At 36.2% G+C, this 14886-nt stretch overlaps 1 long non-coding RNA gene across 1 annotated transcript; it reads right to left on the bottom strand.

Annotated features, from left to right (window-relative positions):
- Nucleotides 1–365: 365 nt before the first annotated feature.
- Nucleotides 366–13963, bottom strand: LOC109299477. The gene is made up of 2 exons (XR_002097879.1): nucleotides 13878–13963; nucleotides 366–575 (listed from the first exon to the last, which is right to left on the bottom strand). It is a non-coding gene; the product is annotated as an uncharacterized LOC109299477 (long non-coding RNA).
- Between the last annotated feature and the right edge of the window lie 923 nt (nucleotides 13964–14886).

The following is a 14886-nucleotide window of genomic DNA, read 5'->3' on the forward strand; positions in this document are numbered from 1 at the left end:
AATTAAATGTAATGTGTATTTACAAACTAGACATCTCTTCTCAGTGAATAACATAAGGATCCTGTATGCCATTCTAGTTCACAACACCTGTGATGAATTATTTGTAAATATAATGAATTACATTACTAGGGACATGTCAAATTATATGTTGATAATGATTTTTGGATGCATCTGCTATGTAATTGTTCCCAACTGACGTGTATTCATCTTCACCTGGCATTATTTTCCTGATTTTGGGGGGTTTTATTATGCATTTTCATTTCTATCATAATTGTTACAGTGATCCCTGTTCCTTTGTTCTAATCAGGTCCTTTTAATGGTGTTGCACATTCTGAACAAAAGAGGATGGGGAAAACACAGAAGGCTATTGGCAAAACAAAACACGGGGCTTTATTTGTTACTTTGTAACTGCTTGTTTGGCCTCGGAAGGTTGGGTGGTGTTGACAGGGACCAGTTGTTTTCCTGAATGTATCTGCCAGCTGCTGCAGTTGTGTATTCTGTAGCAAAGTAGGCGAATAAATGTTAAAGGCTGTTCTGATGACAGACAGGTACATGCTGCTTTTTACTTCGTGTATCTGAGATTTTAAAAAGGTAAATAAAGCAAATTAGTAGCATAAGACAGTATGTCTTTCACAACACAGTGTTATAGAAATTCTCTCAGTGAAAATATCTGTCATCAGTTTATGCTTACATTGAGCAGCCCCATATTAATTGTGTTTACACAAACTTTCTGTATAATATACTGTTTACCATCCAGAGTTCATTTGTTCTGTTTGTCTCTCAATAGCATTATTTGAAACTGCTGCCTAAAAACAACTGATCAAACACTAGACCCATGTATACAGAACTTGGGGGGTTTTATAGTCTGCCTTTTTTTGAATTCTGTGAATCATTTAGAACATCTAACCTGAAACTTTTTTTTTACCTTTAAAAAGGTCTTTATTATTTATTCTCCACTTTATTCTTCTTTGACTACACATTGACAAGTAGCAGGTGATGCTCGCGCTCTCTCTCTCTCTCTCTCTCTGTCAGTATTAAAATATACTGCACAAAAAATTAGGCACAATCAAAGTGAGACAGTTTTTGAGGGCGTTCAGTTCCAACATTTTATTTTGGCGTTCAGTTCCAACATTTTATTTTTTCTAGGTTGGCAAGACAGCACTGAACTTTGTATCTAGATGTGAACTTTTTTAAAGTTCAAGTATGCGTGATTCAGTGAAATGGGTGTGGGCCCATCTCTGATAAAAAAATGTCAGACACAAATTTTAAAACCATTAAAACTGTTTTCTCTTCCCATACTCACCTCCTCCACCGTCTAATATAATAATAATTACATAATTTAGTGCTATTATACAGCTAAATATTCTACTCTCCTTTGTGGAAAAAATTGTAAAAATCTGGTACTAGTTGAGCAGCCTGATGCTGGAACATTAATGAGTGTTTTATAATTTTATAATGATTTCCCTTTGACATTATATTAGATTTCTTCATTTTGTCCACCAGTACCATGAGCCTCCACTGTAAGCATTTATATAATTTTCCCCTTTCAATGCATTCAAAATATTTGGCTTTCTAAGTCTGGGATATAATGCATATAAGTGATCTCTCTAATCATCTGCTGAGTGTTTGTACTTAGAATAGGTTTTATCTCCTGTCTTGAAAGTTTGATACCAGTGTTACTGCATGCAACATTGTAGCTCTTGTTCATAGCATCAGGACTTGCTTTCTTTAATTGTGAAAAGTGAAAAAAAGATAGTTTTGATTCCATTACATAGAGTTGTTCATTTACTTTCATCTGTACAGGACTAGAGAAAGCTTCCATAAAAACAGCTGTGTGTGAATGCAGCTTATGTTGCATCCTATTCGCATTAAATTGCTGAAAAGTATCCATTATGCTAACTATAATGTAAAAAGCAGATGCTTATTTATAAAATTAATAATAACAATAATCTACTTTGTGCATATAAAATGCCTTTTAGCAATAAAGTACTTTCAGAAACATTTACAAATTAAACTTCAGGACAAAATGAGGATAAATTCTGTTCTTTGTTATATTTGCATAAACCAATGAAATTTATTCTATATACAGGTTGGCACCACTGAACGAAGAATCTGGCCAAATGTGAGTTACAAAAGTAGGAGCAATTTTTACAGCTGTAGCAATAGAATTTTGAGATGCTCTCTTTTCAGTATATGTTTAAATCAGAAATGCAAATGTAATTATTTTTTTTATCAATGCCAGTCACATTGACAGTATCTCTGTTATAATTAAAGCAATATATTTTGTATTCATATTTGCATTCATATTAAAGCAGCAATTTTCATCTGTACTTATAATTTACAGAATTTTTCCTGTTCAAACTTTTTTCCCTCCATTTGTACCCTTTCAGACTCAAAAGTTATGTGGACATATCATTATATAATCCTGCTTATTCTATCATTTGTCCAGGTAGTATCAAGGCATAGGCATATAAAGTAATACATATTTAACTTAATAATTCCTTGGATTAATATTAATCCAGTGGATAATGTATTTATCACCAGTCTGAGGATGCAGGACTTCTAAAATAATGAATTACCTTATCCATCAGGATACAAAAATAATCCCTAATTTCTGTTTATTTGGGAATCTTTCAGCTGTTGATAATTTTCCCCAACTATTTCCAAAAAATGACAAAAAGAAAAATCAAGTGGCGTAGTTTACAAAAGCTATAATGAAATAAATGCCACTTTCTTGATTACACTAAACCAATTAGATTTAATTTCTTTTCTGTTTCCATACATAAGCAACAGCTGTACATGCCATCCGTGGGTAATTAATTGCTTCCAACTGTCTGCCAATGAGAGTGGTATTTCTTTAAATTGGTGATACAACACAACATGTGCCTGTAAATACATCAGGGCACATCATATCACACAACATATTCAGACACAACAGAATGTACATGTTACTGCAATGACTTAAGGGCAAAACATTTCTCTGAAGCCTGTGCTACAGAACTGTATTCTGTTCACTGCACTTGCTCCTTCTGTAGAACTACCATGGATGCCAAATGAATTCAGTCCATGGAAGCAGAGATCTGCTATACAGGTAACAAAGCACACATCAGAACTAAAAAGACGTGGCACACTTTTATTCAGCCACAATGGAGCTGAAAAAAGAACCTCTCTTTGGTAACAGCTGCTCTTGAGAGATGATTCATCCCAAGAGAAGGGCAAGCAGAGCTGTTACCTCTTGGTGCCCCTTAAGGTGCTACTGAAGGAGACTGGCTTTAAAAATAGTTGAAATTTAAGAAAAGCCATGGTGGTGTTGGCTGTCTGGGAGTGTAGAAACAGTATATTCCCTGACCCTTCAAACTTTTGTGGCAATGTTGTTTGACTGCTGGTCCCCCAATGGAAAAGATACATATTTTTCTCTTAGTGGACTAGCACAGCCTGGGGCTCTGCTGACATAATTGGACTATCTTGTGTGGCTTGTTACAGAAGTGGGTTCATGTGATACAAGGACAGCAAAATAGCTACATGTTTCATGGCATACAATAACTTCCTTCCTTCCATTTTCAAAAAATTCACATCAGTCCACGCACATGGCATTTAAGCACTTTAATACTTGCACATGTAGATGTGAGCCTAAATTGCCTTAATGTGCATTAAACTAATGCACCTTAAATTTAAGCATGCCTAAATGCATGTGTAGACATGCCCATTGTTCTTTAGACTTAGGCCATGAAGAGTTATAGCTTTTACGTTTTTTTTTCTTTTAAATGGATTTTCAGTTGTTATATGCTATGCATATGTATATAACTACCTTTCTCTATGGCTTTATATGCGTACATATGTTTGTATGTATGTAGGTATGTATGTATAGATATATGTAAGTAATAAAAGGCAAGGCTCTTCATAATTGCAGTTAGATTAATCAGGATTAAGTACGTTGAAGATTTTTGAGTCATGCCAGTTAAAAACAGAGGTAGACAAAAAGAAAATTAGACCATGAAATAAAATCTAGACATGCTTAAGGGTCAGTACAAATACAGTGTGGATCTGTGTAGGATGTTACCAGTTTTGTACAATTCTCTTTGTAAATCACATCAGCCATGTGCTTTCTGTAGGTTGTATGTGAATTATTGCTTTCTTTAATATTGTGGGTATTGTTGATTATTACAAAGCTATTAAACCCGTGTGAATGTAAATATGTCTTCTACTTACCATTTTGCATTTACAGAGCAGACACTGTCATATAAGCACCACTGATAAAATATATTGTGACAGCAAAAACAGTAATACACAAGGTTTTGGCATGGAAGGAATTTGGTTCAACATTCCTTTGTCTGGTTACTCTATGCAGTATATTTTCTGTCTCTAGAGTCAAATGTTGCACTTTACCAGGCAATGCAAGTTTTTATCTGGCATCCCTAACTCAGTAGGTTTAAAGGCATGTAATTATACCGCTTTCACCCTGAGTCTTTTGGTCCTGTTTCTATAAAGAAAACCTATATAAAAGCTTTCTATAAAAATTGTATAAACATGATCAAAAAATCATATGTTTCAAAACAAAACTTTCTATAAAAATTTTCAAAAATTTTCAAAATAACATTCCGGATTAAGTTTATTAGTGTTCAGGTGTCTGTTGTTGTCTTGATGCCTCAGCCACCTAACTCAAGGTTTCTCCTTTACTATAAGCAATAAAACAAATCTCTTTCTAGCCTCTACTACAGGCTTTGAAATATCAGTCTTCTTGAGACTTCATTTAAACCAAAAAATGTAACCAATATTTGGTAGTTAGCTTATATCGCTTATCTGTATATTAAATATAGTACATATGCAAATATAGTACATATGCACAATAAAAATATATTCACCATCTGTAAATTAAATTCTATGTACACATATAAACTACTGCAATTTAGTTATTTACTGTGTACTACAAGGTCTATAAAATGCCACTTTCTAAGAATACAACTGAGGCTTAAGTCAGCATTTTTATGATATCATCTGTACTGGGAAAACATTAAAGGCTCAATATTTAATAAACATAATAAACATCCCCGTGAAACAAATTGTTCATAAACTACCTGTTTAATTTTTCAGGGTTCCTGAACCACATATTTTCTTATTAGTTGTAATCCTGCTGGGTTGCAGGATAGATAGGGCCTGTCAGGGATAGAATATAATGTAGCGGTTTTATGAATTATTTCTGTGAGGAAAAGCCTATTACAGCTGACAAGAGGATGATGATATTAGCCCATCATCATTCAGATGGCACCACCCTTCCCCCTTTCATCCATCAGACCTCTTGTATGGAGGCTGAAAGCCATGCAGTCTTTGCATAGCCAACACAAAGACAAATACTGCTCTTTTTCTGAGTCCATGAAACATTTAGTATTTCATTTTGAATCATGGCAGATGACAGTAACAAATGGCCTAATGAATCTCCCTTATTGTTCCTTGTGAATCTGAAGATGAGCTAAAAGTAAAATCTCTTTTTTTTGGACACATTGGTTCTGTACTGAAAGGTTTTTCCAGCACTCTAAATAGAATCCCCGTATTACTGAAAATCAACCAATAAACAAGCAAACAGCTTAACCTCCCCCCCCCTCACACACACAAGCTCAACCTACAATTGCCCTGTTGTAGACTGTATTTTACCCTTTACATGAGAGTAATATTTTTGGGAATGTATTTCAATGAACTTTGAAATCGACATTTAAAAGAAAAAAAGGTATACCATGCAACGAAAGTCACACAAAAACAAAGATAAGGCCACATATTGCAAAAGTATAGTAATACATCAGTTGGCATCATTCTGTATTATTCGGAGGGAATGTGCAACGTGGGGATCTACAAAAATAAGGTTCTCAAAAATATGGCACAGCCTACATTAGTTTACACGATCAGTTTTTCTAGACATCTTTTCAGAAATCACTAATAGATCTTTAAGACAGAGGAATTTGTTATATCCTGACCACAAAAAGCACATAATTACCCTGGGTTCATTTGTCCACACAGAAAAAAAATATTATTAACATGACTGGTAATTCTTCAGTGAGCTTAGTGTGGAAAAGTTCATTCATTACAAGGTAACTCTATATTTTATCTGATTGTTTGATGAGATATAAATATTTTTGGCTGTACAGTTGCATTGGTTGCACCTCTATTTATCCTGCGACTGCCTTGCATTACGCTCACCACAGTTTCTTCATATTATTTTCCTGTAAAGGGGAGGATTGTCTTAAAGTTAATACTATTGGTTGCAAAAGCTTTAATGTTATTCTTATTGGTCCTGTCTACATTTCAGATATTGGGCCTGGCTTCTACCAATGGGTTCCCATGCTCACATACTACTGTTACTTCTAAAGTTGGCAGACAACTAAGCATTTTTTTCTGCTGGGCCTAGGGTTAGGAAAGTGATCCCCACTGAACTCCATTTAATTTAATCCCTTTCCACTCTTACAAAGCACCTTGAAAAACATGGTTTTTTCAAAGCTGTTTTTAGAATGACAAGTATTGGCTCCATATTTACTACCTCCTCTTTCTATGACCCTTATTTCACTCAAAATTTGCTCCCCTATATTCCTCCCATGACTCCATTTGTCCATGTGGGCTGTTTAAATTCTATGCTTTGTTTATTTTTTGTATTTTATGATATCCTATAGCACTCCAAGCCCTTTTGAGGGAATGAGGAGGGGCAGAATGGCTACATAAACACAATAGATTATTATACCCTATATTAGTATATTATTACTATATTTATACATTGTTATATTTTTCATTTATTTACCAAGGAGATGAGCATCTGTGAAATAGGTGGAATATGATGGCAAGAGAGTTAATTCTTCCTTTTATTTCATCCTTTCTTTTTTTTTTTCGTTTCACTGGTTTCATCAGTTAGATCTATCCCCTAAAACAATGTGATTTATTGAGATGTATTCTTCAGTAATGTCTCCCCTGATCCCCCTTTATACACTACAACAGTTTTCCTTTAGCAAAATACAAGGCAGAAACTGCTTTTCATTTATAATAAAAACTTTTGAAAGTGCTTCTGTGAAAAGTGCTTGTTTTGGCTTGTCTTGAAACCAACAAAAATGGCTTGCTTTCCGAGTAAAACTTTTTGCACAGCTCTGTTCGTATCTACTGTAGGCAAATGTACACTTTTGACATGACAGATCATAATGGCTCTTTCAGAGCCATTACAGTTACCAAGTAAATCCTTCTTAGTTCAAGTACATATAATTGATTCCCATAGACTGTAATAGCTCCAAAACCAAGGCAATACCCTTACCAAACATAAAGCAGTGGCAGGACTAATACATAACAGCAGTCAGTTTTTACCACTGTGGTACTAGAAAATGATGCAGTGCTAGCAACATGGCTTTTTTATTTGCTGATTTTTGGCACAATAGAAGGACAATATTTCCATGGTATTACAGTGGTATCATTCTTGCATATTCCTGGTAACGTAAATCCAAAAGTGCCATAATAGTAATCTTAATCATTTTCAAATTAAGGACTTGAATCCACAGGGCTATTTTGAGAGTAAAGATTTATTCTTGTGCATTTTGGGGTGTAGAATCAGACCTGTAGCTTTAATAATGGCATTGTAAATCATAATGCAAAAGTCATTTAGAAAACACCAAAAAGGCTTTAAACTGTGGCAAAAACCAAATTGTACTGTCTGTCTAGGCCTGGCCCACATTTGGGGCATTGCAGAGATGTACTGTTCAAGGAATGTTTTGCACATAACCATATCACCAGAAGCCTGATATGCAGGGCTACTATGCAGCTAGTGCTATCATTTTAATGAAAAAACCTGTCTCCCCCAGTACAGCATATCTCATAGACCACTGTAAAGGGAGCAGGGCTATACATCTAAATTTTTCCTATCTCCTTTAGGGTATTACACATCCTGAGGGTGCATGGAGGGATGGTCTCTATATTCCTGAACCTTGGCTGTGATTGACTCTTGGCTGGGGGAGTGCAAGAAGGAAGAGGAGCTCTAGACTTAGTCTATTGGCAAGAAAGGCCAAATTCTTCTCTATACAGAATATAAAAAAGGTAAAATCGGGGGAGGGGAGGTATTGCTTTTGAAAACAAGACAAGTTTTTAGCTGAAAATAAATCAAGATGATATTGCAATAGAAAAAGGTGCTGTAAACTTCAAGAAGGTAATGTACCTTCAGTAAAGAACTCTCACCAGAGATCATAGAAATTTCACATAACTCCTATATGTTAATAAAGTCTTTGAATATAAAATCCAAATTAAAAAGTGGAGCCGAATAAAAATGCTTTTGTTAAAAGTAACGTTTTGAAATGCTGTCAGTAACTATCATAAATATTTGAGAAGTTAATATTTTAATCTTCAACTATAGCACTGAAAACATTTTTAGTGACAGACAGTGCTTCATTAATAGAGTTCTGTATGTCTAATTGCTTTAGGCAAAGTGGGTTGCATTATTTTGACACATGACATGCAATTAGTACATGGTCACACGGCTAAAGGAAGATTTTACACCTTTTTTCCTTCTCATTCAGAGTGAATAATTAGCATATTTTTTCTGCTTAGAATAATCATCAGAGCCTTAGATCAGAAATCGCCTAATGAGGTAAAATTCGAGTTGTTGACATTAATACATGTGACATATTTTTTTTCAGTTGTAAAAGTAAACCTACTGCTGCCACTTCATTTACCCTTTCCAAGGTGTTCTTAAGATTCAGAGTTGTGTTTTTTTCTTAGCATGAAGCTGTTGAATAATCATATCTTGAAAAGAGAGCGATGAATGATTGTTTTATATTTCATAGTGTTTGCCTGGGTAGTGAGAGTTCTAAAGGGCTAACTTTGGCTATAACCCAAAGCCATGGAAGATACATTTTTCTGTTGTAACACAAAAGATAAATGGTGATCACAATATTATTGTACTGCTTCTATATATATAAACCAGGAACTCTTGTAGCTCAGCTGTGAGGTGTTATATAGCATATTTCAACATGAAGTCTATTAATGAGAAAGCTATCTTTAGGAAAATATATGTTGGTTATTTTATGTTTGATGAATAAAACAGATTTTATTATAAGTAACCTGATGTGACTGAACTTATTAAAGTTTAAGGTACATGATGGTTATAGCTATAAAGTCTTTTCCTAGAGAATCACTTTGGAGAAATTTACATGAGAAAATATTAAGACATTCTTTTGTACATCATTTTTTTATTTTATCACAATTACTCATAACTATTTTCTTATTACCTTTTATGCTGACTTTGGGGAAAAAATCAGCTTCCTGGTATAGGGCTTTCCTTCCTTCCCTCCTTAGTCAGACAAAATTCTCACTTAAGAAGTTTGCCTGTGGTAGGGGGTCTACAATGGAGCTCCTAGTATGTTCGTTTAAGTTCTTCCATGACTGAGAATACCAACATTTCTCAATATGAGAGCCTTGTTTATAGTTATAAGTGTAAAAAAAATACATATGCTAAAATAGAACAGGGGGAGAAAGGTCTTTTAGGACATAAGTGCTAATTAACAGGTATGGAAAAGACCCATCAGAACTATACCCTAAATTCTTACTAATATTCTGTTCTTCAAGAGGTACTTTCCAGAAATATATCAAACATTTAGTGCCACCTATAACAAAGGGCTGAGTTAAACATGAATATACTAAAATAGACCTTTTTTTTTTACTTTCAGTATCCTGCCATTCATTTAAATGCATGAAAGAGAGAGGCTGTAGAATATACTCCTGGCTCAGTGTACACATTGGATATTTACCAAGATTTGGATGGTACTGAAATGAGCACTTAACATTTACAGAGAAGACAAGAGACATAGACCATTTACTTTTTTCCTCATAAAAGTATTATATATCGATTTGAAAGAAAATTTATTCAAGGTAAAATCCTTGCTCCTCAAGAAGGGTAAACTACCACAAGAACAAGTCACTCTGACAGCAATCCACAGATATAAGTTAGACTTAGTGATCTAAGAAAGCTGTGAATAGGACAGCTTGCTATCCCTGCTGTAAAAACTTGCCATTTGTGGTAAATCCTGTCCTTTTTGGTGCTTGGCTCTATTAATAAGTTAATATAAAATAAAAGGCATAAACCATAGTCACAATCTTCTCTTCCAGCAGGGCTGTCCTTTTCTTGCACTGTCCTACTCCAAACTTGAGATTCCTGTGATGACAGGGCCAATCTTAGTTCCCTTTTTATACACAAACTTTAATTAAAAAATTATAATGGAGACAATCAAGTGACAGAAATCATTCTGTATCTCTACATTGCCAACATCTGTTGAAAAGGAAAATCTGGGGATCCTCCCACCTGATCTTTACAACAGTCTTCTCAAAACAAACACACAAACAAAAAAAGGAGCTAAAACAAACGAAAAAGCAAAGGCCCAAACTTTTAGAGCAGAAACATGTTTTAGATCTTCGTATATAAATGTGAGCAGGTTAGAAGGCAGGAAAGAAATACCTTATTAACAAGGTAACAACTTTAAGATAATAGAGTTGGTCTAGAAAATGGAAAAGATGAATGGAGCCTCTTGTAGTTTATAGTTTTCCTTTCTCTCAGTGGGGGCAATGCAGGGAATGATGCCAATAATTTGAGCCTCATGAGGCATGGGGTTCACAGCAGTGGCATCATTTTTACATGCACCCAGGACCACAGCACATTGAGCTGGGTAGCGCAGCCTTGGACAGCAGGAGGCCCTCAGCTCAGGGCTGCTCCAACCCAGTTCAGTGAGCTGTGGAGGGGCTGGCTGGGGCACGAGGGTACTACAGTGCAGGGCTAGCCAGCAGGCAACCCCTGTACCGTGGCACCCTTGTGCCCCAGCCAGCCCCATCACTGTCTAGATGTGCATTGCAGTGAAGTAAATAACTCTGCTATAGGATAGTACTTGTGTTGGGCAGTACTATCCTACAGCAGAGCTGATTAGTTTACTCCAGCCTTATAGCGTGTGTAGACAGTGACGCTTTACTGCTGAGGTAGTTAGTAGGGCTGTGAGAAGCTTTGGTCAGTGATTCAATCTGGCGGAGATTCAGTCCAATTGGGAGACCAAATCTCCAAATCTGAATTGAATCAAGAGACCCTTTAATCTCTCTGAATCAAATCAGGACCCTCTGAATCAATTCAGAGAGATTCGATGATTCAGCGATAGACACAGCTTTAAATGTTTTTTCTACATACCTCAAGGTACCAGGCAGCTTGTGAACACTGAGATGCTGGGACAGATGGAGCGTCCCACAGGAGCATGGGGCAGGGTGTCCTCAACACACTTAGTGGTGGACACGGAAGTGGTCCACTTCTGCATCTGCTGCAGAGCGCATGCAGGACCCCCGCCCTCTACCCCCCAGCTCAGTGACCAGAGCCTCTGGGGTCTGAGGGGGGCATCTGGGGTCCTCCCTGTGGCCAATCACAGTCAGGAGGGAGCAGGGAGAGGTCTCCCATGCACTCAGTAGTGAACCCAAAAGTGGACCAGAAGTAATTCTGGTCCACTTCTGGGTTCACCACCAAGCATGCGGGGGGGAGGGGGAGGGGCATGCTCCTGTGGGACACTCCATCTGCCCACCATTGCAGCATTCACAAGTCACACCTGGTACCTCAAGGTATGTAGAAAAAACATTTAAAACTGTGTCTATTGCTGAATAGCTGATTCTCTGAATCAGCATCAAACCTTCAGATTCAGCTGAATCAAATTGGGACAGTGATCTAAATCAATGAATTGAAGCACTGTCCCCTGAATCAGGCCAAATCCAAATTGAATACAGCCTGCTTCACACACCCCTAGGGTTAGGCAGTAAGCATCTTGTGTAGATGCCCCCCTCTGTTTCACTGAACAATTGGGGAAAATCAGAGTTAGGTTGATCTAAAATGAAATATATTTGGTTTTCTCACCTAGTTTAAACAAATGAAGTGTCATTTCTGCTTGAATGAAACACTACATTACTTTCATTTCAAGGTTGTTTGAAATGTTTAATTAAAATAAAAATATGTAATGTTTTAGGCAAAAATAGTTAAATGAAACATTTCTGTGTTTTTTAACTGGCACTACTTACCAAATTTTACTTTCTTTCACAAATATTTTAGCTGATGAAAATCATCCATTTCTGCATCCATTTCTGTTGAAATGCTACTGAACTAGTGGATGAGTTCACTGAAATTAAGGGGCAATTGGCAATAGCAAATCATTGCAGTGCAAGATTAGGCCAGACATACTTCCTCCTCACTCTGGCCTTTCCCCCTCTTCCTCTGGACTTTCGCAGTTGTCACTAGCCTGCCTCTGGGATAGTCTTTCTAGCTAAGGCTTCTATAGGGAAGTGCAGAGCCAAAAAAGCCAGCTCTGTACCTGGTGCAAAAGCTCTCTATATCTACGCTGTTCAATGAGTGGACTTGACATCTGCTGTAGATACTTGCATTGGTGTTCCCAGCACAAAGGGGACTGAGGGCAATGGTCAATGTAGTCTTCCTATATTCATATAAAACTCCTCTCAGTAGCATCTTACTAGACAATACATTTGTTCTTTTTAGGATTTTGCATATAAAACTGGCGAGGCAGATGTATTGGGAATGCTCTTATGATTTGCCAACTGTGATGACTTTTTCATTGACATAACCCATTTTAGGGTCATTGTATAACTTCCTGTGCTTTGAATAATGCACAGGATATCATACTGTTATTAATTTTGCCCCACCTTCTTTTCATATCATCTGCTCTACCTCATTTTAGGAGAATTATTAGGAGGACTGTACATTTAAAAGAGAAAATATTATTTCAACACAGATAAAATATGTACATTTGTGTGGTCTTTTAACTTGTACATATATTACTGAGATGATATGAGGTAAATAAACCCCTGAGGGGAAAAGTCCCAGTGATTCCTTTGATACTTTTTTATATAGTTGATCTGAGAAATAGTTCTGCAAGAACTGGATGAAGATTAAATTAAGCATTCATCTTGAAGAAGACACTGAATTATAGTACCTGTCTTAGTCTCAGTTGTTTTTCTGATGAAGCTGTTCAGCAGAAAGGGTTCTGCAGTATCTAATATACCATGCACACATCATTTTATTGCTTTCTAGCTGGTATAGTTTCTTCAGATTTTGACTGGTAACAGCCCCTTTTTTACTAGTCAAAGTCAGGTTTTGCGGGGCTGGGCTCTCTTATATCTATGGTGGTGTGAATGCAGCTTTCTCCACATGCTCTTTAACACAAGCAAAACAACAATAATTTTAAGATGGCAGATGCATTAGTTTTTGGCACCACATTACCCTAATGAATTGAGGATCATCTCCTATGTATCTCTGTCTCATGCACTTTGTGCTTCCATTGTGTTATAGCCATGCATTGCATGTACAATCTGGCACTTCAGTTACAGGGGAAAAAACAGCAAGTTAACATTGTGTATGCAAAAGTCATGTGTTTACAGTTAAAAAAAATAGAGTTGTCACTGCAAGTGTCCTCAATAAAAACTATTTCCAAGTCAGTTTTCTGGAGATGTTGAAAACAGAAATAAATATTTATTTTCACAATTTTAGCATGTTTTTCACTCTATTTTAAAATACTGCTCAATCTTTTTTGTGCAAAACTTTACAAATACACACATGGATTTGCATGCCCACATATACATGCAACTCTCTTGGGCTGAGACCACACCTACAAAATGAATGTTTTAACAAGTGAAAATTTCAGAAATGTGACCAGAATTATAAGGTATTTCTTGGAAGATTTTTAAGGCATTGTACATTGGACTCTTAATGGGAAAGTAGAAAAGAGAGGGTATTTGGATGCATCTTAATATCTGTATCTTAAAGCTGTGTCTATGACTGACATGGAAGACCAAAGAGAGTCATGTGGAATACAAGGAGATTCAATGCGAATAAGTACCTGTGTATTGTGCTGCAGCAGAAGATACCAGTGCTATGTTAAGGACCACCTGATAAAGTACATTAAAGCAAATATGTTCTGGCAGAGGATACCTGGTATTTTCCAAAGAAAGCAAGTGGTTAATTTTAAAGAAAAGGCAGAAAACAATAGTCAACAAATGAAACATTTATATTATCTAAGCTTTGAATTATGTATTTGAAAATAAGTCAGCAACATTTTCATATTTTCTAGTTCCCTGTTTGATTCCTATCTGCCACAATTGTTAACTGAAATTAGGCTATAGTTATCTCAACCAGAAACTCAAAAAGGTTATGACTTTTTTGTTTCAAAAGTCACAACTTATAGCTAAAGGGCCTATTCTTCTCTCAAAGAGCACATATAACACTAATTAAGGGTAATGGGAATGACATGTTTGTACTGAAGGAAGAATAAAAGCTTACAGTTTCATGAAAATATCTGTTAGTAACAATAACAGTTATTACAGAATAAGGTCCCAATTCAACAAAATTAGTCCAGTGCTAACCACTTGTACAAGTTCTACCTTTAAGGGTGAACTATAAAGGAAAAAGAAAACAAGGATAAGCACAGATTAGAAGCATTCAGCACAGAAATATATTTTAAGTGACAATTTTATAATTTTTTCCCCTTTGGAGAAATTTTCAAGGCATTTCCTAGTTTGTTATAGATATATCATCAACATATCAGTTGGTAGCAGCCCAAATTCAGAAGTTACATTGTGACATATGCTGTCTATTAGAGCTGTGCGAAGCTTCAGTTGGTGATTTGATTTGGAGGAAATTCAGCCCGATTCAGTGGCTGAATCTCCAAATCTGAATCGAATCAGGGGACCAATCTAAAGGTCTGAATCAATTCAAAGCTTCTGAATCTTTGAAAAAGATTCAGAGAGCTTTGATGATTCAGACAGTCCCCAGTGGTCGCAGCAGGGAGCTGCAGCTTACTCCAATCTGGTAAGTACTAGGGGCTGGGGGAAGGGAGAGGTAAAGGGGAC

This window comes from Gavialis gangeticus, unplaced genomic scaffold (genome assembly GCF_001723915.1).
Source record: "Gavialis gangeticus isolate Ggan-Ray unplaced genomic scaffold, GavGan_comp1, whole genome shotgun sequence".
Lineage (NCBI taxonomy): Eukaryota > Metazoa > Chordata > Crocodylia > Gavialidae > Gavialis > Gavialis gangeticus.